Source organism: Danio rerio, chromosome 1, assembly GCF_052040795.2.
Source record: "Danio rerio strain M-AB ecotype USA chromosome 1, GRCz13ab, whole genome shotgun sequence".
In the NCBI taxonomy this organism is placed as follows: Eukaryota; Metazoa; Chordata; class Actinopteri; order Cypriniformes; family Danionidae; genus Danio; species Danio rerio.
In genome coordinates, this window is record NC_141021.1 from 2,319,477 (window position 1) to 2,346,322 (window position 26,846).

Consider the following 26,846-nt stretch of genomic DNA (forward strand, 5'->3'; position numbering starts at 1 on the left):
CCATATAATAACTGGCTTCACTCTGTCTCCTCTCCACCAATCAGCTGGTGTGGAGTCAGTGGATGAGGAGACCCCCCCAATGTGTAAATCGTGTCCAGAAATGCGCTTCATAAATGTAAGGAATTATTATTATTATTATTATTATTATTATTATTATTATTATTATTATTATTATTACGATTATTATTATAAAAATAAGACAGTTAATGATTTATTTTTATTTTTTGGAATTTATTAATTGTAATAGAAGATAATAGAAATAAAGTTTTTGTACTGCTAGTGTAAAATGTAAATAAATTACAGTAAAAAATACTGTAGAAATTAAATGTAAAAATGTAAAAAAAAAAAAAAAAAAGAAATGTAAAATTAAATGTAATAAAAAACATTTTACCATGAAAAGAAGTTGCGGTTAGGCTATTTTACTGTCTAATGAAATTGTGGTAGGGTCCTACTACTGTAAAACCCATTTACAGGTAAGTTACTGTAAATAATACAAAAAAATAACAGTCTAACAGTGTAGGAAAATTAAATACTATCTAAGTCAACGGTTTCAGGTTTCACAGTATCTTCTTTTGTGTTCAACAGGAGACAGTACACAGGTTTTAAACAAGCGAAGAGTCAGTAAATATTGACAGAACTTTCATTTTTGAGTGAACTATTCCTTTAAAGACATATTATGCACATCTATTTGACTTCAGACTGTCGTCTTCTTGGAAATGTGTCTGTCAGTGTAGTGAATGTTAAACTTAAGTTGCTTATTAAACTGAAATCAAGCATATTAAAGTGTCTTGATGTTTTAACAGTACACGTGCTCTGGTTGCACACTTAATATTTAGAAAAATACAGTAGTGTTTTATAAACAGCACAAGTATTCCTACTGTGTGTTTGGATGAAAAACAGTGCGCTAGCCTGAAGCGGGTATTGCACTTCCCTCCAATTCTGTTTAACTTCATTTGTTGCTGTTCATTTTCCTCTTGGTATTGTCTTTGATGGATGTCATTATCAATAACATGTGGTGTACAGTTTCTCATGATAGCGAACAGCAGCTGCGGCTCATTTTCTCCTCCCACAATCTCACATTACATTTATACTAATGACAGCGACGGTGAGCATGTGTTAATATGTTTATACTCACAGAACAGATGCTGGCATTGTTAAGCACAAGCTATCATGCGTGTTGTCAAATTACACACAAATGAATTTCTTTCATGACCTAAAACACCTTTCTGGTCATATAATGTGCATCCTCAAAAATTACCAGTCATGTTGGCAAATATAAAAACGGAAGCGTCTCAAATGATCATGATGCAATCCAGAAGCAAGAGCAGCTGCTGCTGCGCCACTCTAATCAGTTTTTCTATCAAATGCATTGAGCGTATCTCACGACCGCCTATAATAGAGCATCTTATACATGCAACTAAGCAAATAAACATCTTTCCCTATGCGGCTGAACGTCTCTTTCATCTCTGCCTGCAGGCGAAAATAAACGAATCCCAGAAAAACCATCCGGAAGCCTCATATACTGACAGGTACAATTGAGAAAGGAGTGACTCGCTGATGGATTAATGAGTCCTCGGAGAAGACTTTATAGCTCAGTTTGCTCTTTTAGACCTCAGGAGACTGGAAATACAAGTTTATTTCCGACAGAGATTGTTCTTTTAAAACATTTGGCCTTCATGTAGTCAAAGTGGGAACTACAAAAACTAGATTCAGTGCAAATGTAGATGTGCATGTGTGTTACATGTTCAGTCTATTAGCATGAGCAAGTAGCTTGAATATGATTAGTGTTTTTAAGGTTTGATTTTGGATAAAGTGCTTGATTGAGTTGATGTAATTGTTGCTTTCATAATTTGTTACTAATTAGGTAATAGTAATTAACGTTAAATACAAAACACATGAAGACATGTTCCCAGGGATAATTTTTTTGAGAACCTAGAAATATGTACCCTGGATTATGTCTTCTTGCAGTCTTTGTTTTCACAAATATCCTAAAGGGCGGAGTGTAAATTTTAGACCATCTCATTTGGAGCCGCTTTCTGATACATGCCATTTCTTGTAAATTCAGCAGATGGTCATTAAGTACATTTGTGCTAATTTCATTCTTTTAAGGTTTGATTTTGGATACAGTGCTTGAAATGAGTTGAAACTGTAATTGTTGCTTTCATAATTTGTTACTAATTAGGTAATAGTAATTAACGTTAAATACAAAACACATGGAGACATGTTCCCAGGGATACATTTTTGAGAACTGAGAAATATGTACCCTGTATTATGTCTTCTTTCAGTCTTTGTCTACACAAATCCCCTAAAGGGCAGCATGTATATTTTAGACCATCTCAAATGTTATTTTGGGCCGTTTTCTGATACGTGCCATTTCTTGTAAATTCAGCAGATGGTCGTTATGTATGTAGGAGCCATATAATGTATTTTGGCGATTGGCCACAAGGTGTCAATAGGAGACTATATAACTGTGGCTTCACTGCACTGAGTATGAGAGCGTCGGTAGGAAGCACACAGTTTTTTGACCGTACCGTAGCGCAACTCAACTCAACTCAACTCGACTATACGCGTACAAAACTTGCTTGCTCTACCAACAATAGCGGCAGTGGAATACCACTACAGTGTAAATTTGTGCTAATTTCATTTTTAAGGTTTAATTTCACATACAGTGCTTAAAATGAATTGAAACTGTAATTGTTGCTTTCAAAATTTGTTACTAATTAGGTAATAGTAATTAACTTTAAATAAAAAAAACACATGGAGACATGTTCCCAGGGATACATTTTTGAGAACCTAGAAATATGCATCCTGGACTATGTTTTCTTGCAGTTTTTGTTTTCACAAATATCCTAAAGGCCGGCGTGTAAATTTTTGACCATCTCATATGTTATTTTGGGGCTGTTTTCTGATACGTGCCATTTCTCGTAAATTTAGCAGATGGCCATTGTGTACATTTGTGCTAATTTCATTTTTATTAGAGTTTAATTTTGGATACAGTGCTTGAAATGAGTTGAAAATGTAATTGCTGCGTTAATAATTTGCTACTAATTAGGCAATAATAATTAACTTTAAATAAAACACATTTCGGTTTCGCATAAAATGAATCTATGTGTTAGTCGTGTGATCAAAATGCTAAATTTACCACTTCACGAGTTTAAATTAAATTAATTTACATTTGAGATGAAACATGACATGTTCAGGATGCGCGTGAACTTTAAACATTTTATATTTGGTCTTATTTTCTATAGCTTTAACTTCTATTTCTATATCTAATATTGTTTGTGTTTTTACTTACTACACTCTTTATTATAATTTCAATTCTTATTTATAATATTTTCTATATTTAGTCGTATTAGCAGTTTTATAAGCATTTCACCACACATATAAAACTATTAGTTTTGCTGTTGTTCAGGAATTCCAGTCTTAATATTCTCATAATGTTTAGTGAACTAAGCTTATCACTGTCCTTATCAGTGCCTTAATTCATGCACTCATGTGCATGAACTAGGGAGCTGATTGAGACGCACCCCAAGACATGGCTGTTCAGAAATAGATGGTTTCATAATTTATTGAAAGCATTATCAAAATCTTCCGGGGATATTTTATTTGTTTACCGTCAGATGAGCTTCCTCTGCAACAGCACCTCCAATCATTCAATCCCTCGGAAATGAAAAGTGATTGTGTGGTCAATGCAATCAATGCCCTCATCCAGCAGGGCCACCAGAACAGCAGGCCATGAATTATAAGAGAACTGTGAGGGGTCAGCAAACCGCTCTATGTGAAAATGAGAGAATAATAAAAACACCGCATTACTTTAAGGGTTGTGGATGTGGAGTATTAAGGTCAGTTCAAAATGTAGTGATTTGAGTGCCCTAAGCAATTCTATCATTGGGGTCCACAGCTTTAATACCAGTGTTGGGCAAGCTACTTGAAAAATGTAGTGAGCTAAGCTATTAGCTACTCTACTTAAAATGTAGCTTAACTACACTAAAAGCTACCCCCTGGGAAATGTAGCAAGCTAAGCTAAAAGCTACATACAAAAGTAGCTTAGCCACATCAAAGCAATTTTTGCAATTTTTATTTTGAAATCGAAACAACTTAAATCCAAGTCAATCATATCTTAGTGATCAATAAAACTGTCAATGAAACATATGAAGCAGAATAGTTCAGTTCAGTTATTTACTGTAAATGGTATGCTGTACTAAACAGAAACAAATTATAGTATAACAGCTAAAACAAAAAATCCAATAAAACCAGGTGTTACACATTTAAAATACTATAGTAAAGGGATTTTTTGGAATAATATATATATATATATATATATATATATATATATATATATTAAGGGTGTCACGATCCTCCAAATCCTCAATTCGATTACATTTTTGATTCTAAAGGGACGATTCGATTCGATTTTCGATTATGAATAATTAATTAATAACCAATTAATTATTTGTAGCCTACCGTTTAAACTACCTGACCTGCATGGTCTTTGTTTTACCCATAAACAAATCATACAGTAAATGAATAAAGGCAAGATACACACATAATTACCACCTGTCAATCACTTTTTCTGCGGGACTCGTGAATAGGCAGTGATCTGTGTCGTTATAATGGCGTCGGTAAAAAAGACGCACAACCAACAGGAACCAGCCAACAGTATCTGAGGTGTTCGCTAAAATGACTAAGTACAAGTGAGTGAAAGATTGAAGAAGTCCTCTGACTGCCTGGACCTGCTGTCTCGAGCGCATGGCTGTGTGTGCGTCTGTGTCTGTGTGGTCACGTGATGTGCATTTTCAGAGGTAGAGAGGAAGGAGGGCTGCTCAGAAATGCTACACGCCGCTGTGGATGTCAAATCGTTGTTGTTCTAAAATGCCATTTAAAAACAAAGACAGTGTAAACAGGGCCTGAGTGTGTACTTTTCATGAGCGGATTTGCATCGGGGGCGGGTGGAGGATCGCGATGCCGGTGTTGTCTATCGGACGAACCGTACGTAATACGTACATAGCAGAGCTTGCAAAACTGTGTTTTTTTTTGTCGACAACACGAACGTTGTCAACATAACTCACTGGAAATCCAAAATGCTTCCACACCGGCGACTTCATTGAAAGAGGAGAGGGTTTAAGCTCTGTCGACGGGTCTCCTGCGTCTGCAGTTTAACGAGCACTTCAACAAGCCTGTTATTTTCCCGCTTGGCAAGCAAAGCTGACGTGACTTGGGGGCGTGGCAGCATCAACGATTCTATTTTTTGATTCGATAATCGAAATTGAGCATAAATTTAGATCAATTTCGATTTTTAACACCCCTAATATATATATATATATATATATATATATATATATATATATATATATATATATATATATATATATATATATATATATATATATATATAATAAGTTATTGCATCTTAACATGTACTTCTCGAGGTATGCAGAGGTGGCAGTAACGCATAAAAAAATTTGCTGTTGAGCATAATAATTCCACCCACTTCTGCACCAATGAGCACACAAGCTTTCATCTGTTTCTCTGTAGCTTTGAAAGCTCTAGAGTAGATCCCTGACTATCTCTTAAATCTTCTCTGCATCTGTATTTACTCCCGGTGGTGTGCTAATACTAATGTTCATTTTTTTGATGCTTGATATTAATTATCTACTTGGGCTCTTTAGTGGACGATGTTTCTCCACAACACACACTTCATTCATTTCTCCATTTGCTGATTTTTCTCCCTGCACATCGTTCCTTTAATCCCATTTCTTGCGAGAACTCCTCAGGTGAAGTCATTAGCGTGTGTTGTGGGTCTGGTGTTCTGGTTCGCCACCTTTTAGGCTCCCTAATTAGCTTAAACAGCAAATCTGCTTTGGTGGACCAGCTTCACAAAGATCGTGCTGACGACCCACTTTACCAGCTAAGACCTGCTCGAATACCATCAGATGAGCATGAACTGGTGCTCACCCTCATGCTGGTATATGAGCTGGTTTTTCACAAACCGTTGAGCAACACTGTTTATGTACACTCAGATGTTTAGATTGGATCTTTGCTGAAACCTCTAATGGTAGTAATTAACCCGGATGGCTGTTGTGTGCAGGCCTGGATAATTGCTGATAGTAAGGAAAAAGCAAAGGATACAGCACATCTTGTGTTTTCTGAGAATTTTTTTTGTGATGAGAAAGGCACGTACAGTTGAAGTCAGAATTATTAGCCCCCCTGAATTATTATCTTCCCGGTTTATTTTTCCCCAATCTCTGTTTAACAGAGAGAAGATTGTTTTAACACATTTCTAATCATAATAGTTTTAATACGTCATTTCTAATAACTGACTTATTTGATCTTTGTCATGATGACAGTAAATAATATTAGACTAGATATTCTTCAAGACACTTCTATACAGCTTAAAGTGACATTTAAAGGCTTAACTAGGTTAATTAGGTTAACTAGGCAGGTTAGGGTAATTAGGCAAGTTATTATATAATGATGGTTTGTTCTGGAGACTATCGGAAAAATATATAGCTTAATGGGGCTAATAATTTTGGCCTTAAAATGGTGTTTAAAAAATTGAAAACGGCTCTTATTCTAGCTGAAATAAAACAAATAAGACTTTCTCCAGAAGAAAAAATATTATCAGACATACTGTGATAATTTCCTTGCTCTGTTAAACATCCTTTGGAAAATATTTAAAAAAGAAATTCAAAGGAGGGTGAATAATTCTGACTTCAAATGTATGAACATGTATCAATTCTACATACTCAAAGTGTTATATGGCATTTTCCAAATGAATTAACATAGTTAATAGTGATTTAAAGACAATAAGAATAAATATAACATATGGAATGCATAAATTTGTTAAGCTTAGTTGGTTTGTTGGTGTTACTATTATAACCATAATTGTAAAACACAAAAAATATTCATGACTAAAAATAAATTAAATTATAATGTTATAATTTAACTTTAACAAACGTTATTAAAATATCTAAGCTTAGATAGCTTAGCTTACGATTAATTAGAGTTTTTTATATTCTATTGTCGAGTTATATCGTGCATTATAATACATAAAAATGAGTTGAAATGACTTGTACATAAATGTAAATTTGGGGCGGCACGGTGGCTCAGTGGTTAGCACTGTAATAGCAAGAAGGTTGCTGATTGAGTCCTAGCTGGGTCAGTTGGCATTTCTGTGTGGAGTTTGCATGTTCTCCCCGTGTTGGCGTGGGTTTCCTCCGGGTGCTCTTGTTTCCTCCAGTCACATGCGCTATAGGGGAATTGATGAACTAAATTGGGCATAGTGTATGAGTGTGTGTGAATGAGTGTGTATGGGTTTTTCTCAACACTGGGTTGTGGCTGAAAGGGCATCTGCTGCATAAAACATCTGCTGGAATAGTTGGCGGTTCATTCCACTGTGGCTAACCTTAATAAATAAGGGACTAAGCCAAAGATGAATGAATGAATAATATCAAATAGAATCTAAATTATAACAACAATTATCTAGTTTTTGGTTTACAAATAGGGGAAATTACTAAGTCTGTTACTCAGAGGTCAGCTGGAGGAGTAATGTTTTGCCTGCCATTATGGGGCTGTTCCCATAATGGTGTGACGACACATGAAAGATATCAAGGGATGGGTACCAACAATTCTGTCCATGTCTGTATGTTGTCTATGATGATTATAGTTTTGTTTTTGTTTATCTAGAGAGCACTATTAAAAAGGTTTAACATACTTAAACACAAATGTTTAAACAAGAAACAGAAATGATCTGGATAAGGTGTCTGTTAGGTAGTAATAACTCTCCCCAAACCCTTATCCCCATCATTCTGAATGAAACGCCTACTTTACTACATCCAATCAGCTCGCAGTAGAAAAAACAAACCACGCCCACAGTTTTCTCATTAATATTCCGTTTTTCTAGGAGCTGCATCACAATATAGAAAAAAAGTCATAGCTTCCGCTTCATGCAGACTTTAAATAAATAAATAAATATCAATATGAAATAATGTCGCCTTGAACGCTGTAATGCATCATCTCAGTTATTTAACTAAAAGCTTTTCAGTGCTCAGAAAGACTCAATCCTGCAGTGCAAAGAAATCCTGCTGATTGCAGATTAAGCTATATATCTGACAGACTGTGCTGCAGTGTGCGAGGGGGCGTTAGTGCTCGTCGATGGACCGATGCAGTGCGAGATCTGCCGTCCCCGGGGAGCCGTTTACTGTGAGAAGTGCAGCGTGCACTAGCTGTGATGTACGAGCCAATAAAAGCAGCAACAGCCTCGACGGATCATCTGTAAGAAGCTAATGGAGCCGCGGTCGCTCCATCTGCAGGCTCACAGTTAAAAGAAAACCTTCAGGGTCTTCCAGAGAAAATAGCCGGTGGTCTATGATAGGCTTGGTTTCTTCTACATGAAGAAAAATCATTTGTAAAAGTGGTACAAGTGAAAACTGAAAGTTGTTGAATTGAATGCATGCCAAATGGAAACTGATGTAAATAGAAGGATGCATAATGCAGATAAATGCAACTTAAATTCTGCATAATGTAAATACATGCAAATAAAAAAGAGCACAATGTAAACAAATGAAAATAAGATGCGTAATGTAAATAAATGCAAATTAAAGGATGCATAATGTAAACAAATGCAAATAAAATAATGCATAATGTAAATGAATGTAAATTTAATGATGCGTAATGTAAATAAATGCAAATCAAAAGGATGCATAATGTAAACAAATGAAAATAAAGATGCATAATGTAAATAAATATACATAATGTAAACAAATGCAAATAAAATGATGCATAACGTAAACAAATGTAAATAAAATTATGCATATAGTTAACAAATAAAAATAAAAAGATGCTTAAATATAAACAAAGTAAAATAAAAGATGCATAATGTAAATAAATGCAAATAGACTGATGCATAATCCAAATAAACGCAAATAAAAGGATGTATAATGTAAACAAATGAAAATAAAAGATGCATAATATAACAACTTAAAATAAAAGATGCATTATGTAATCAAATGCAAATAAAATAATGCATAATGTAAATAAATGCAAATAAAATGATGCATAATGTAAACAAATGCAAATAAAATTATGCATAATGTAAATAAATGCAAATAAAATGATGCGTAATGAAAATAAATGCAATCAGAATGATAAATAATGTAAACAATTGCAAAAAGAATGATGCATAATGTAAACAAATGCAAATAAAAGAATGCATACTGTAAACATATGCAAATAAAATGATGCACAATGGAAAACATGTAAATAAAAGGATGCATAATGTAAATAAATACAAATAGAATGATGCATAATGTACACGAATGCAAATAATGAATGCATAATGTAAATAAATGAAAACAAAAGAAAGGGTGTGTACACAAGTTTTAAGGAATGAACTAAGAAATTTTATTTATATATAGTTAGATATATAGGGTAATATTTCTATAAATGTTGTTACTATGATGTTGTTTTCCTCCAATTTAATGCTTTCTGTGCATATAAAATGTACATTTATTTTGCTGCAGATATTAAAATGGGAATTGTCTTTTAAAGGTTTCTCGGTTTAGGTTTAGACTGTTATTATTGTAAAGGGATGGCATCAGATTTAAGTATTTATATGAGTATATTATACAGATATCCTGACATCCACTTAAATCTGTCCTGAAATAGGAAAAAATGTAGGACGAAATTTGGAGACCATTTAAATTGTTGGAAAATGAAGGAAGATTGATAAATAGATTAATTCATAAGACTTGTCCTGATAGCCCCGCCCTAAAGGATTGATAGCCCCGCCCCAAAGAAAATTAAGTAAAGTTGTTTAAAGGGAGAGGGAAGTTTATGGTATTTGATTAAAGTTTATGAGGGTAACATAATTTTTACAAAATAATGAAGTGCACAGATACATTCGTTACAGCAGGAACTAGTATATATATATATATATATATATATATATATATATATATATATATATATATATATATATATATATATATATATATATATATATATATATATATATACATATATATATATATATATATATATATATATATATACATATATATATATATATATATATATATATATATATATATATGTATATATATATATATATATATATATATATATATATATATATATATATATGTATATATATGTGTGTGTGTGTGTGTGTGTGTGTATATATATATATATATATAAATATATATATATATATATATATATATATATATATATATATATATATATATATATATATATATATATATATATATATATATATATATATATATATATATATACATATACATGGTGACTTTAAAGGCTTAATCTTAATGAGATTTGAAAATCCTGCAAACTAACAGACTTCAAAGTAATAAATAAATTGTATTAAATTGTATTAAATATTAATTTAATATAAATAAATTATATTAAAATGTAATAATTGCTAAACATAACATTATAAAACAAAACCAAACAAAAAAATAAATAAATCAACATAACCTATAATAAAAAATCAAAATAAACTGAAAATATCCAAATAAAACAATTAAATTTTTACTATAATATTATAAAAGTGCATAAATAGTATAGAGACAGCAGTGGGAGTCTGTGTCGTTTACATGTGAACACGTGTTAAAAGACCTGCTTACCGCACTGCAGATTTGGCTAAGCATTAAGCAGACTTAAATGTACACTATGCTTTCTAACACACAGCGATCAGTCAAACAAATGCCTTAATCACTTTCTAGGAAAGACCTGCATTGTGTATTTCTGTTCATATGCATTTTAGATGAATCTTTAGAAGAGTATTTATTGATATGATTATGACTGAACTGTATTGACCACACTATATTTGCTCTTTAAACTGTAAACCTCAGCTTTAAAGATTAACAGCTTAGTATAAAGCCTGACATGTTAAGGTCTGTGTTTTGAGGCATCATGTTACCAATGGATTCAGTTACTTCATGAGTGTATATGGAAAAGTTAATGGAAAAGTGCTCATACATCTCTTTTATAGCTCATGAGATCCACTCGAAGCGTCAACAGTGTCTCGAGATTCTCTTAAAATTCCTTCGTTGGAGATGTGTTTATGTTCATAAACAGCTGACATATTAAAGAGATGTCTCAAGTGGTTTTCTTTTCCTACGGGATATTTGTCCTCTTTGTTTTGAGCTCATTTTTAGTTTCGTGTAACAGCTGTGGGTTCATGATCCTCAGTGTGGAGTGTGAGCTGTGTGTTATAATTCTCACCATCCTGGAAACTCAGTCTCGCTCGACACGCATCGGCTGACAGAAATAAACACAACTCTGAATCACTTTTCACACAGTTAACTCATCGTCACATGATTATAAACGTACAACTGAATACTCAGAATGCATTAAGGTCTGTTTTGATTTAGAAGAAATGCATAAACAGCTTCTCAAATGCTGTAAGAAACTTGAAATGAGCATGCATTTTTTATTAATCAGGCTTTTTTAATAAATATAACTGTTTATGTAACTTGTTCCATGTTTGTGTTTCGTCGATAATGTCAAAAAATCTAAATATTAGTGTTAAAACATCTTTCACACTTTATCTCACACTTTTTGGACAGTTTTATTGCTAAACCTGTATATTTACACTTAATTACAACTGGTTAATGTGTGATTTTAAAATCTCACTTATATCATTCATATTAAATGGGTATATGTGGTAATACTATCATAAAAAACATGGTAAATTTCTAAACATTTACCATAATAAGTTGCTCACATAAAATATAATAGGGTTTTAACAAATATATTAAGTTATTTACTGCTTTATACAATAAAGAAATGCAAAATAGTACAGAGTTTAAATGCATCATGAGGTTTTATGCAAAATTTCATCTTTAATCTTAAATTAAACTACATCAATAATTATTATGCAGGAATAAATAAAGCACAAATTATCAAACAAAATTTTAGCTTCTGGCAATGCAACCAAAGTTCCCAATTTATCTAAAAGAGATGCATAACCAACAGCTTTCCAAATGCTGTAAGAAACTAGAAATAAGCATGCGCTTTTTATTTATCAGGCATTTTAAAGAACTTTTCATGCAACAGGTTTCATGTTTGTGTTTTGTTAATATTGTCAAAAAATCTAAATATTAGTGTTAAAATATTTTACTACTTTATCTCACACACTTTTTGATGTAATCTTATTGCTAATTATTATTATTATTCATATAAAATGGGTATAAAGCTGAAGTCAGAATTATGAGCCCCCCTGTTTATTATTTCCCCAATTTCTGTTTAATGTAGAGATTTTTTTCCCAACACATTTCTAATCATAATAGTGTTATTAACTCATCTCTAATAACTGATTAATTTTATCTTTGTCATGATGACAGTAAATAATATATGACTAGATTTTCTTCAAGACACTTCTATACAGCTTAAAGTGACATTTGAAGGCTTAACTAGGCAGGTTAATTAGGTTAATTAGGTTAACTAGGCAGGTTAGAGTAATTAAGCAAGATATTGTATAACAGTGGCTTGTTCTGTCGACTATTAAAAAAAAAATTTGCTTAAAGGGGCTAATAATTTTAACCTTAAAATGGGCGTTAAAAAAAATTGAAAACTGCTTTTATCTGAGCCTAAATAAAACAAATAAGACTTTCTCCAGAAGAAAAAATATTATCAGACATACTGTGAACATCTCCTTGCTCTGTTAAACATCATTTGGGAAATATTTAAAAAAGAAACAAAAATTCAAAGGGGGCGAATAATTCTGACTTGAACTGGATGTGGTAATTCTATCATAAAAACATAGTAACTTTCTAGACATTAGCATATTTACCATAATAAGTTGCTCAAATCAAATATAATATGGTTTTAAACAAAAATATTCATTTGTTTACTGCTTTATACAATAATGAAATGCTAAATAGTACAGATTTTAAATGCGTTATGAGGGTATATTCGTGTATAATTCTATCTTTAATCTTTAATTAAATACACTGAAAAAAATTATTCAGAGATGATTCCTTGGATTTACTCAATTTGTTTACATTAAGTGGTTGTAAATAATATATTTGTGTTGAATTTAAACAAACAAATTAAGTTGAACATTATTAAACTTAATTTGTTTGTTTAAATTCAACAATAATAAATTATTTGCAACAGTTCTGCATGCAACACTTTTTTCAGTGTACAACTAGAACTCTATAAATATTATGCAGGACTAAATAGAATATTTTGTGTTTCCAGCAATGCAACCTTAATTAAATATATAACCTTATAATAATTCCAAAGTTCTCAGTTTCTATAGAAGAGATACATAAACAATAAAAAAACAGCTTTTCAAATGCTGTAAGAAACTAGAAATAAGTGCATTTTTTTCATTTCTCAGGCATTTTAAAGAAATATTTAGTTTTATGTAACGCATTTCATGTTTGTGTTTTGTCAATAATGTCAAAAAGTCAAAAGAGTTATAATTTCATAGCTAAACTATGTTCTAAAACATAATTCACACTTTATATTACACATCTGACTTTTGTATTGACTTTTTAATTGCCAAACTTGTATATTTACGCTTATTTACAACTGGTTAATGTGCCATTTAAAATCTCCCTTTCATACTTCATATAAAATGGGTATATGTGATAATACTATCATAAAAACATGGTAACTTTCTAAACATTAGCAGTTTTAAGCATTATAAGTTGCTCAAATGAAATATAATATGGTTTTAAACAGAAATATTAAGGTATTTACTGTTTTATAAAATAATGAAATGCAAAATTGGACAGATTTTATGCAAAATGTAATCTTTAATCTTAAATTTAAAAACTTCAACTCAATAAATATTATGCAGAAATAAATTAAGCACAAATTATCATGCAAAATTTTCGTTTCTGGCAATGCAATCTTAATAAAAATATAAAGTTAATAAAATAAAAGAGATACTTAAACAACAAAAACAGCTTTTCAAAAGCAGTAAGAAACTAGAAATAAGCATGCATTTTTTTATTTATCAGGGATTTTAAAGAAATATTTAGTTTTATGTAACGCATTTCACGTTTGTGTTTTGTCAATAATGTCAGAAAAACAAAAAAAAGTTATAATATTATTATTAAAATATGTTCTAAAACATATTTCACACTTTATCTCACACTTTTTTGACTTTTATTGCTAAACTTGTATATTTACAATTGTTTACAACTGGTAAATGTGCAATTTAAAATCTCCCTTTTATAATTCATATAACATTACAATTCACACATTAGCATTTTTTGATAAAATAAGTTGCTCAAAACAAATACAATATGGGTTTAAACAAAAATATTACGTTTTTCAATGCTTTGTAAAATAATTTAGCGCAAAATAGTACAGATTTTCAAATGCATTATGATGATTTATGTATACTTTTATCTTTAATCTTAAATTGAATCCAACTACATGTCTATAAATATTATGCAGGAATAAATAAAGCACAAATAATGTAGCTAACTTTTAGTTTCTGGCAATGCAACCTTAATAGGCGCTATTAATATGCTAATATATCCAAAATTCCCAATTCATCGTATTTTTTTCTAAAATATTTTCAATCTAATATTAGGTTTAAATGCACTATACAGTATATTGGCTTCTGTGATCTTCAATGACCTTGTGAAAGGGCTTCAGATATGTCCTTGTTGCTTCACTCGCCTCTTTGTTTTGCGTGCCACTGTGTTTGACCTCTGACTCCTTCCCACATGGCTGTGAACAATGCAATAGCTCTCTGAGATTCCCAAACATTCCTCTTGTTACACAATCCAGCAGCTCTGATCCGGCTTCACACGTGAGCCGCATTTATCTGATGGAAAAAAGAGAGCTGGTGATGTTACAGAGAAAACAGATTCAGTGAGGAAAAATATGTGCTCTTTTACACTCATCATTTGAATAAAAATCTGAATTTTTCCATTATTTTCTCACCCTCATGCTGATTTTCATCCTGAGATGTTTTGAAAAACTCTGCGTTTTCCATCAGCAACTCTCTGTCAGGTTTCCAAATGGACAACATCATCATTTTCCAGTTGGTTTTCCTTGACACATAATGGAAAAACTTGTCATTTTGAGAATTAAATAAGAGATAAAGCAAAATATGCACACACAATTGTTAAAAAGTGCGCAGTTTTAATGAGAAATTATTACTTTAGTTTGATGAGGATGTGTTAAAAATGATTTTAAGGTTGACATTAATGATATTTAGAGTGATAAAAATTTTATTTTGGGTTTCAAATAAATGCTTTTGTTATTAGGGTTTTAGCAAAACACATATCAGCTGTTTTCAACAATAATAATAATTATTAATATTTCTCCATTATCAAATCATCATATCTGCATGATTTCTAAAGCATCATGTGACAATGAAGCCTGGTGCAAACTACAGATTTAAACAGCAGAAGTATTCGACCAAACATCCACTAATTCCTTTTAATCATATCTCACACACTTTTGGGATTTAATTGTATTGCTAAATATGTACATGCACCGGCCACTTTATTAGGTACACCTTACTAGTATCGGGTTGGACCCCCTTTTGCCTTCTGAACTGCCTTAATCCTTCAATGGATAGATTCAACAAGCTACTGGAAATATTCCTCAGAGATTTTGCTCCATATTAACATGAGAGCACTCAATCCAATAGAGCACATCCATGATGCCAATCTCCCGTTCCACCACATCCCAAAGGTGCTCTATTGGATTGAGATCTGGTGACTTTGGAGGCCGTTTGAGTACAGTGAACTCATTGTCATGTTCAAGAAACCAGTCTGAGATGATTCACGCTTTATGACATGCTGCGTTATCCTGCTGGAAGTAGCCATCAGAAAATGGGAACACTGTGGTCATAAAGGGATGGACATGGTCAGCAACGAGCAGGCAACGTTTCTCCAATCTTCTATTGTCCAGTTTTGGTGAGTCTGTGTGAATTGTAGCCTCAGTTTCCTGTTCTTAGCTGACAGGAGCGGCACCCGGTGTGCTCTTCTGCTGCTGTAGCCCATCCGCCTCAAGGTTGGACGTGTTGTGTGTTCAGAGATGCTCTTCTGCAGAGCTCGGTTGTAACGAGTGCTTATTTGAGTTACTTTTGCCTTTCTATCAGCTGGAACCAGTCTGGCCATTCTCCTCTGGCATCAACAAGGCATTTGTGCCCACAGATCTGCCACTCATTGGATATTTCCTCTTTTTCAGGCCATTCTCTGTAAAACCTAGAGATGGTTGTGCGTGAAAATCCTAGTAGATTAGCAGTTTCTGAAATACTCAGACCAGCCCGTCTGGCACCAACAACCATGCCACCCATTCTGATGCTCAGTTTAAACTGCAGCAGATTGTCTTGACCATGTCTACATGGCTAAATGCATTGAGTTGCTGCCATGTGATTGTCTGATTAGAAATTTGCGTTAATGAGCACTTGGACAGGTGTACCTAATAAAGTGGCCAGTGAGTGAAAATGTACAGATATTTAAACCTAGTTAATACTTTTGTTTAACGAATTAAGGATATTTAGTGTCTCAAATAATTTGTATTTAAAATAAATGCTATTTTTTGATCATGAATTAGTTCTTGGTAAAATACAAAGCAGCTTTTTTAACACTAATACTAATAATCATTAATGTTTCTCTATTATCAAAAAATCATATTTGCATGATTGCTAAAGCTTCATGTGACACTAAAGACTGGAGTAAAATGCAGATTTAAATAGCAGAAATATTTAAATTAACTTTATAAATAAAAACTGGTTGAATTTTGTAAATATTTCAGAACATTAATATTTTTACAGGACATTGTTCACATAATTGCAGCCTTAATGGTTGAGCTTTCATTAATCCATGTTAATTTCTTATTGTTTTTCATAATTCTCACACATTTGTACGCTCTTCATCAACAGCACAAGGGAGGATTTTCTAGCTATTAAAATCGCACAGAACGAACAATGACTGTAATATGACATTCTCTGAGCGATTGAGCAAATCTGCCAGAGTCACGTGACGCTCGCTGTAATACCGCCACAATCATTCAGTTCATTTGAGCCGAACAGACACAACAGAAATAATAAAACACTGACAGATATGAATTATCCAGATTCCATCACCAATATTCATCTGTTTATTAATACAATAACACAGTGTTATAATCCCGGCTATGTTGTCCCAATTGAAACAACAGTACTGTAGTAAATACTACAGTGTTTCTGAAGCATACTATAGTGAAGTACTTTCATTAATTTGTTGTGGTAATTCTATAGTTGCTGTGGTGATATAACTATACAAACAAACACCCAAATACAATAGTTTTCATTCATTCATTTTCCTTCAGCTTAGTCCCTTATTTATCGGGATGAGCTGACAATTATTCCAGCATATGCTTCACGCAGCGAATGCCCTTCTAGACACAACCCAGTACTGGGAAACACCCATACACACTCATTCACACACACACTCATGCACTACGGCCAATTTAGTTCATCAATTCCCCTATAGCGCATGTGTTTGGACTGTGGGGGAAACCAGAGCACCCAGAGGAAACCCTCACGAACGTGAGGAGAACATGCAAACTCCACACAGAAATGTCAACTGACCCAGCCGAGACTCGAACCAGCGACCTTCTTGCTATGAGGAGAAAGTTCCAACCACTGAGCCACCCAATATAGTAAATATAAAATATATCAGTTCACTAAATAATACTACAGTATTTATTTACAAGAGCATTATGAATTAATGTATGCCACTTAATACATTGTGTATAGTTAAAAACACTCTTACTTTAAATTACTATAATATTTATTTATTTTTTTCAGGTGGGATTGACGTTGTGTTTAGAAATGTACTGACATCCCATTGCCTTCCGTCTACATTGCACCCTTCAGTCTTCATTGACTATAACTACTGCCATTAAAAGTAAAGACAAGAAAGCAAAGTTAACTGTGGGTTACTTCATAAAAGTCAGACTAACACAATGCTGTTATTCTATTCTGATGACTGAAAGATTTCAGGGGAAAGACCAGGGTTTTAGATGGTGTTTGAGTAAATATAAAAAGAGCTTCAGCTCCATCTAGTGCTATACAGTGAAAACACGCCATAGATATTTACACTAGATATCGCATAGGGACCCTGAGCATGTGTAAGCGCCGCCACATTGGTACAGTGCTCCCAGGACAAATGTCATTAAGCCAAACTAGTCAAGACAGTGTTACTACGTGAAGATGCTGGACTGTAGCGCTGTCTACGGGTGTAGTAAAGAGCAAACAAAGAAAACAAAGCACAAAGGCAGAACATTTAATAGGTAAGATTCAGTTTTTTACGTTTTTGTATGTTCTGAACTTTTGTGCTAAACAGGTTATTGATGATAATACTACTGCATATTGACCTCTGGGAAAACTCACGATCATAGATATCTGTGTATATGTGTATTACTCTGGCTTTGGATGGCCACAGTCCTCCTCTGCTGCTTGGTCCCGCATTCATTTCAATATAGCGCTACCCTGTACTAAAATGGCGGCTCTATTGACGCATTTCTTCCAATAGACAACAACAGGGTAGGCGACATCTAATTTATATATCTATGAAAACACGCAAATAAGCGTAAAATCATCCAGAATGTAAACAACGCCATCTGTCTGTTATATGCAGAAAGTGTAAATATGAGCACATCAGGTGGATCAAGGAGAAAATGTGCAAAAAATGTAGTGTAATTTTAAAATATTATTTCCTCTTTATGTATAACATATCAGAGCGGATGCAGCTTACATTTATTTATCGCAGTACTTGTATTTCAAACATTATTTCAATGTACAGTTCAAAATTATTCACCCTTCTGTAAAATTTGTATCTTTCAAAAAAGTTACTAAGCGCTTTTTAACACAGAGATTTTAGTTGTTTTAATAACTAATTTCTAACAATTAATTTATTTCGTTTTTGTCATGAAGACAATTTTAGTAGGTTATTTTATTTAGTAGTTCCTTTATTAAGAGGTTGCCACAGCGGAATGAACCACCAACTTACTCAGTATATGTTTTTATGCAGCGGATGCCCTTCCAGTTTTCCAGTTGCAATCCATCACTGGGAAATACCCACACACTCTTACATTCACACACTACGGCCAATTCAGCTTACCCAATTCACCTGTACCGCATGTGTTTGGACTGTGGGGGAAACCGGAGCACTCAGAGGAAACCCACGCCAACAGGGGGAGAACATGCAAACTCCACACAGAAATGTCAACTGACCCAGCCAGTGACCTTCTTGCTGTGAGGCGATCCATTCACTGCGCCACCATGGCACCTAATATTAGTAGTGTATTATATTAAAAGTGCGTAATATTTTCTAGTTATTTTGCAAGATACAAGTATGCAGCCTAAAGTACAATTCTAAGGCTTAACTAATTACGTTAACTAATTTGGCAAGTTATTGGACAGCAGTGGCTTGTTATGTAGCCAATGAAAAACTAATTCTTAATATGGCTAATGATATTGACCTTAAAACGTTTTTAAATATTTAAGAACTGCTTTTATTGCAGCCAAACTGGAAGAAGAAAAAGTATTATAAGAAAAACTATGAAAATGACATTGCTCTATTAAACATCACTTGGAAAATATAAAAAAAGAACAAAACTGTAACAGGAGGGCTAATAAATTTGCCTTGAATGGTATGTAAATTACTATTTTTATTGTTTTATGCCAGTTATTCTTCTTTGTATTTTACTTATTATGGATAATAAATGTAACTATTTACAAGATCACTGTACTTCTGTAGGATACACACAAATTTCTACTTAATTACAATCAAAAATGCTGGCTTGTTGTAACTTAACGTTTGGTTAAATTTTTTATATTATATTTATTTATATGTTTCAACTCAATGTTGTGATTGTCATTTTTTTTTTTTTGACCCAGTGCAAGATTAAAATAACTCAGGATTTTGACATTTTATTATTATAAATGTTCAGAGAAGCTCAATATCTGACAATCTGCCAGCTTTTCCTCAGTGCTTTTCCACCGGACGAGGTACAACTAATGCAATAGGCTGCTGGCTTATTTGTGTTTGTGAGTTTGGCAAAGCAGCTTTTGGTGCAGTAATTTAATCATCTGAACTAGCCCTTCTTCAGTCTCCATCTCTCTTTTCCATTACCCCTGACAGATATTTAATATACATTTCTGAATAAGTATCTTTGGCTTCAGATCAGATTGAGTATTTGTATTTAGTTTGCTTCCTCATAATATATATATATATATATATAGGTCGCTGGTTCGAAAATTTCTGTGTGAAGTTTGCATGTTCTCTATGGGCTTCCTCCGGGTGCTCCAGTTCCCCCCACAGTCCAAAGACATGCAGTATAGGTGAATTGAATAAGCTAAAATGGCCTGTGTATGTGTGCAAATGCAAGTGTGTGTGTGTTGTATGCGTGTGTGTGTACAGTATATATATATATATATATATATATATATATATATATATATATATATATATATATATATATATATTTGCATAGTAAATAAAATAAAAATTTATATACTAATATTGATGCCTTTAAAACATTCTGTTTTACACATTTAACAAGATGTTTATGTTTATTTATTTAATATATTAGAATTTTTTGATTTTTTTTATTTGCAGCTCAGAACAAGTACGTTCAATATTTACATGAACAAATCTAAAATATTATTTTTAAAATATTATTGAATGACAATAAATTTCACCTATGTTAAGTTTATTTTAATGTGCGCTAAATTAATTATTCACATATCATATAGGTTTTAAATTTTGTACTTAATTAAAGTATATTTTATCTTCTCAGTATCACTAAAGTCATGGTGAAAAAATACAGAAACGTGGACTTCATTATATTTAAAGTCTAGTTACCCACCTGAGAGAGAGAGAGAAATTGCATAAAATGATGATTTAAATAAAAGACATTAGTTGCTTTCTCTTCAGAGAGGTCAAATTAATAAAGATATTTTATGATGCTAATAACTTTACCTTTATTTATTTTAAACGTTCAAAGAGAACTAAGATGAGCTGTCATATCTTTATTTTTTTTATTGTTTGTTTGCATTATTACCACATTTTCATATTTTCATGTGACCCTGACAAGCAATTTCTGCTATGTCAAGGTAACTACATAACTAGGTTCCATTTACAAAGCCTCATCCCTATGCCCTAATCCATTCGTAGACTCTCTGAATAGTTTATTAAGGCATGGGGATGAGCCCTTCCGAATTGAACACAGTGAAAAACTTCCCTGCTTAAAGGATCATAACTAAAAGTGTCCATCAGTTGTATTATTCAATATCCTAAATTCCAATGGGCCCTCCAAAGTGGCCAATTTTGTGCACTTCAATTTGGACACTTTAATGTGACACTTCCATGATTGTTTTCATTCTGAAGTGCCCTTTGGTAGGGCGATACTGTATATCTCGTTTTGGAATGCACTAAAGACAATGAAAGGAGTTCAGAAAAATGCATCGCTTCCATACTGCAATGCACCCATAGATATATACATTAGATGTCGCCTACCCTGTTGTTGTCTATTAAAACGAATGCGTCAATAGGGCCGCCATTTTGGAACAGGGTAGCGCTCCTTTAAAAGGAATGCGGTACCAAGGTACAGTGGAGGACTGTGGCCATCCAAAGCCAGAGATATACACATATATATGTTCGGGAGTTTTCCTGGATGTCAGTATGAATTTATTTTTTCAAATTACGAAAATTATCGTTTTACATCACTTTTCCACTTTAATAGATCAGTGATCACACTGGCATTCCTGACAAAAAGCTTGTGTTTGTGTGTACAGAAATGTACTATCCACCCTCCCTGTTAAATTTGGTGTAATCCGTGTCCTGAAACACACCTCCTCTCCTGCTTTCACTTCTCATACTGACGGAGGGAGCGATTCGTTTGTGAATGAATCTCCGTAATGAACGACTCCTTCACTAGCCGACAATAATACAAGTTTCTGGCACTGCAGCATCTCGTTATCATATTTCATTTGCATTGTTTGCTGATTTTATTCAACAAAACTAGCATAAGCCGAGTGTTTAGTGCGAGTTGGAGCTGCTTTGACGTATGGTGAATGCAGAAAGTGACTGTATTATCATCAATAACCTGTTTAGCACAAAAGTTCAGAACATACAAAAGCGTAAAAAACTGAATCTTACCTCAGAAATGTTCTGCCTTTGTGCTTTGATTTCTCGTTACAACACCCATACACAGCGCTACAGTCCAGCATCTTCACATAGTAACACTGTCTTGACTAGTTTGGCTGGATGACATTTGTCCTGGGAGCACTGTACCAATGTGGCGGCGCTATTGACGCATGCTCAGGATTCCTATGCGATATCTAGTGTATATATCTATGCAATGCACCAACCAGTGGATGATCAAAATATTGCATCATGTGCACACAAGGCTGCAATTTGCATCAAACCAAAATGCTTTGTGGATATTGAAAGCATTAAAGTCATAGCTGACCAAAAAAATGAGTCTCTGTCATCATTATTCATTCAAAACCTTCTGGAGTTTCTTTCTTCTGTTGAACACAAAATAAGTTATGTTGAACAATGCTGGTGGATGATGCCTATTGACTTCTATGGAAGTCAATGGAAACTCATAAACCACATTTAAACCACATGTAAATGGTGTAGTAATTTTAATTTTTGGATGACCTGTCTCTTTGAACCATGTTCATTCTATCAACTGCAGTTTGATACGGTGAGGGAACAGTATTATGTTGCATTTATTTTGTTTTTCGGCATCTGCTTCTCCAGTAACACACAATCAAAGTCTTCAAGTGTTTACTTTCTCAGAAAGCCAATTACCGTCATCAAACTGCAGCTTCTAATAATAATATATATTCTAATAATAATAATATTCTAATATTAATATTTTCCTCTTGAAAGAACTTCTCAGTATCATCAATTCCTTTCAGCATATTTCAGTAGTCTATTTTTCTCTATTGAATCAACGGTTGATTTGACCCTTTGCATACTTTCTGAATCACGTGAACAGGCTTTGACTGATCACACTTTTCATGCGTGTTCAGAGTTTTTCATGTTCAAGTATTGTTTGAAGTGGAAATCTCTGACCTTTGATGATGCTGTATCCTGAAGAGAAACCGGTCAGACATTTGGCTAATCTGCTTGTTTTGCCCTTGCTCTGTTAATCTGCTTTCACCTCTACATCGGTCACCCTCAACCTAAAGATGAAGTTTAGGATGAAAACAATAAAAATGTGAGCATGTGATCCTACAGACTGAACAGCATTTCTAAGTGATCAATCAAATCTTTGGTCAGCTTTGTTCAAATGTGCTCAAATTGTGCTGACTATTATAGTTTGCAAGGAATATAAATGATAATCATTATTAGACATTCAAATCTTATTTGTTTTGGTATGAGGCTTATTTTAATGCGCATTTTGGAATGTTTTAAATTTAATTTAGTGAAGTATATATTTGTCTAGGCGACGCAGTGGCGCAGTAGGTAGTGCTGTCGCCTCACAGCAAGAAGGTCGCTGGGTCACTGGTTTGAACCTCGACTCGGCTCAGTTGGCGTTTCTCTGTGGAGTTTGCATGTTCTCCCTGCGTTCGCGTGGGTTTCCTCCGGGTGCTCCGGTTTTCCCCACAGTCCAAAGACATGCGGTACAGGTGAATTGAGTAGGCTAAATTGTCCGTAGTGTATGAGTGTGTGTGAATGAGTGTTTGTGGATGCTTCCCCAAGAATGGGTCATGGCTGGAAGGGCATCTGCTGCGTAAAAACTTGCTGGATAAGTTGGCAGTTCATTCCGCTGTGGCGACCCCAGATTGATAAAATGAATGAATGAATGAATGAATGAATTTTTATCCATCCCAAGTCCATCTATTATTAGGCTGATTTGTTCATAATAACATTTACTGTAGTTATATTTTGATAAAAAACAGAGAGGCCTGGTTTACATTGTAAGTAAACTTTTTTATTTTTGTTTCTATTATTCACACGAATTCTGCGAAATACAGAAGCAGTTGCTCTGTAAATCAGTGTTATGCAACTCCACTGCTTTCTTTGAACAGGTTAAGCAATGACTCTATTTCTTATGAAGTTAATACAGTAGAAGTATCAGAATTATTCGCCCTCCTGTTTATTTTTCCCCCAATTTCTGTGTAACAAAGAGAAGATTTTTTTCTACACATTTCTAAACATAATAGTTTTAATAACTCATCTCTAATAACTGATTTATTTTCTCTTTGTCATGATGACAGTAAATAATATTAGACTAGATATTCTTCAAGACACTTCTATACAGCTTAAAGTGACTATTAAGGCTTAACTAGGTTAATTAGTTTAACTAGGCAGGTTAGGGTAATTAGGCAAGTTATTGTATAACAATGGTTTGTTTTGTAGACTATCGGAACAAAATTTAGCTTAAAGAGGCTAATAATTGTGTCCCTAAAATGGTGTTTAAAAAATTAAAAACTGCTTTTATTCTTGCCGAAATAAAACAAATAAGACTTTCTGCAGAAGAAAAAATATTATCAAACAAACTGAGAACATTTCCTTGCTCTATTAAACATCATTTGGAAAATATTTAAAAAAGAAGAACGAAAATTGAAGGGGGCTAATAATTCTGACTTCAACTGTAAGTTGTTTATTAGAACCAAACACAAACGCATAAATCTATTAAAATAAGGCAGCAGTAATATAGTAAAGGCAGAACCTGCACTGACCTTTGAAAGCAGAAACAAACCGGTGTTTTATGCAAAGCAGGTCAAAGGTAAAATGCAAACTGAAGTAGTCATCTTATCATTTCCTTTAATATTGTATGTATCTTTGATGCTCAGTGTAAACACTGTAGCTTTCAGAACGCCCTTTTCAGGCCAGATGGAGCATTTATAGAGCTGGAAACCCAGCTAACATAACTAAGATAAGTGGATTTCTGCTCAACACATACAATTATGAAAACATTTCTGATAAGAACGGCTTTTAACCAGTGTTCAGTTGTAACTTTGCACTATAAAGTTTGTTGTAAAATTGCAATGCCACCATCTTTTAACTATATATTTAAATTATTTTCCATCAGCTCCATTCGGAACATGTCATTTTGAATGATTTTCTTGGATGCCATTTTCTCTTACAAGGTGACAGATGACAGTTGAAGTCAGTATTATTAGCCCCCCTGCTTATTTTGCCCAGAATTTCTGTATAACGGAGAGCAGATTGTTTCAGCACATTTCTAATCATAATAGTTTTAATAACTCATCTCTGATAACTGATTTATTTTATTTTTGCCATGATGGCAGTAAATTATATTTGGCTAGATAATTTTCAAGACTTCTGTACAGCTTAAAGTGACATTTAAAGGCTTAACTAATTAGGTGAACTAGGCAGGTTAGGGTAATTACCTATTAGGGTAATAAGGTAAGGCAAGTTATTGTGTAAAGATGGTTTGTTGTGTAGACTATCGGAAAAAAATCTAGCTTAAAGGGGCTAATAATATTGACCAAACACAGCAAGAAGGAAAACAGTTTTTATTCTAGCTGAAATAAAGCAAGTAAGACTTTCTTCAGAAGAAAAAATATTATCAGACATACTGTGAAAAATTTCTTGCCCTGTTAAACATCATTTGGGAAATAAAAAAAAATCCAAGGGGGCTAATAATTCTGACTTTAGCTGTATGTAAATACAAGATTTCAATCAAAAACATCCCCCCCCCCCCAACACCCTTGATGGAATGACACAGACAAGTTTTGTTTAGGGGATGTTTACACAACATCATGTTTGAGGGCCGAGAAAAATGTTTGTTGCAAAGCAATACTGTAAATTTTAAATACATGATTTGGTGAAAACTCCTATGATATACTGTGAGCATGATAGAATTTACCTGCATTCATTTCTGTGTTAATGAGTGACATAAAGCAGTACTTCACCTATGTGCATCTGTAGAGCTGAGTGTGGGCTGAACCTCTTAGGCATCGTGAAGGACAGGAGCTCTGTTGACTGACAACAGACAGCAAACAGTTGACAAAACACAGACAAAGTCAATCTCAAATTCGCATTCTGCCGTCAGATTCATTACAAATGCAAAAGCACTTCAGAAGTCAACCTTCAAAAGCCAGGAATTTCATGCATGTTGATTTGTTCTTGGACCAGGAAGCCATGCTGAACTTGGCTGTTAATGCCGGTTAACCAATTAAAGTTCACCAGCATTCTGAGATAATGCTGATAGTGAGCAACACTGGGGTGTTTAAAAGGGAGCAGAGAAATATTTCATTAAATAAAATGCCACAGTAATAAAATACCATTTAGACAACCCAACTGATCTGTGTGTATATTCTCACTTGATCATCTGTAAGACTAGCGATATCTGTAATAACCTACAGCAGAGAGTGAAGTGTGTAAACAGTTGTTTCGGCTTCAAAGAAGTCATAAAGTGCCGGACTGATATTAATCAGAGTGGATTGTTTGTTCAGTTCCAGCTCACGGCTGCTCATTCCACCTAGAACAGACCCAACGGGCACAGTGGACGAAATAAAAGCTCTCATCGCTTTATCTTCTTTATTTCAGAGAAATCAAGCTGTGCTCTTTGGTCTGTTTGTGGAAATGATCTGAGTACTGCTGAAGCATGAAAGCGGAAGGTGCATGTTTAGACTGGCGTTTAGTTTTTGTTATTATTATTAATGATGAACTTATTTTTTATTTAATAGTAAAAAATACTACTGCAGTTATCAGTTATATTTTTGTATTATCAATTTTTCAGTTTTTAAAATTATATATTTTTGTTTCACATTCATTTAATGTTTTTAAATGAGACTAAATGAGGAATATTTTCTTTTTAACTGTTTGCATATATATATATATATATATATATATATATAT

General features: G+C 33.3%; 1 long non-coding RNA gene across 2 annotated transcripts; it reads right to left on the bottom strand.

Annotated features, from left to right (window-relative positions):
• Positions 1-13,769: 13,769 nt before the first annotated feature.
• On the bottom strand, positions 13,770-25,967 carry LOC108187381 (uncharacterized). Of its 2 annotated transcripts, XR_015476091.1 has the most exons (5): positions 25,898-25,967; positions 23,085-23,194; positions 17,835-17,888; positions 14,938-15,047; positions 13,770-14,818 (listed from the first exon to the last, which is right to left on the bottom strand). It is a non-coding gene; the product is annotated as an uncharacterized LOC108187381 (long non-coding RNA). The 2 variants fall into 2 exon arrangements; XR_015476090.1 differs by lacking the exon at positions 17,835-17,888.
• Positions 25,968-26,846: the final 879 nt, after the last annotated feature.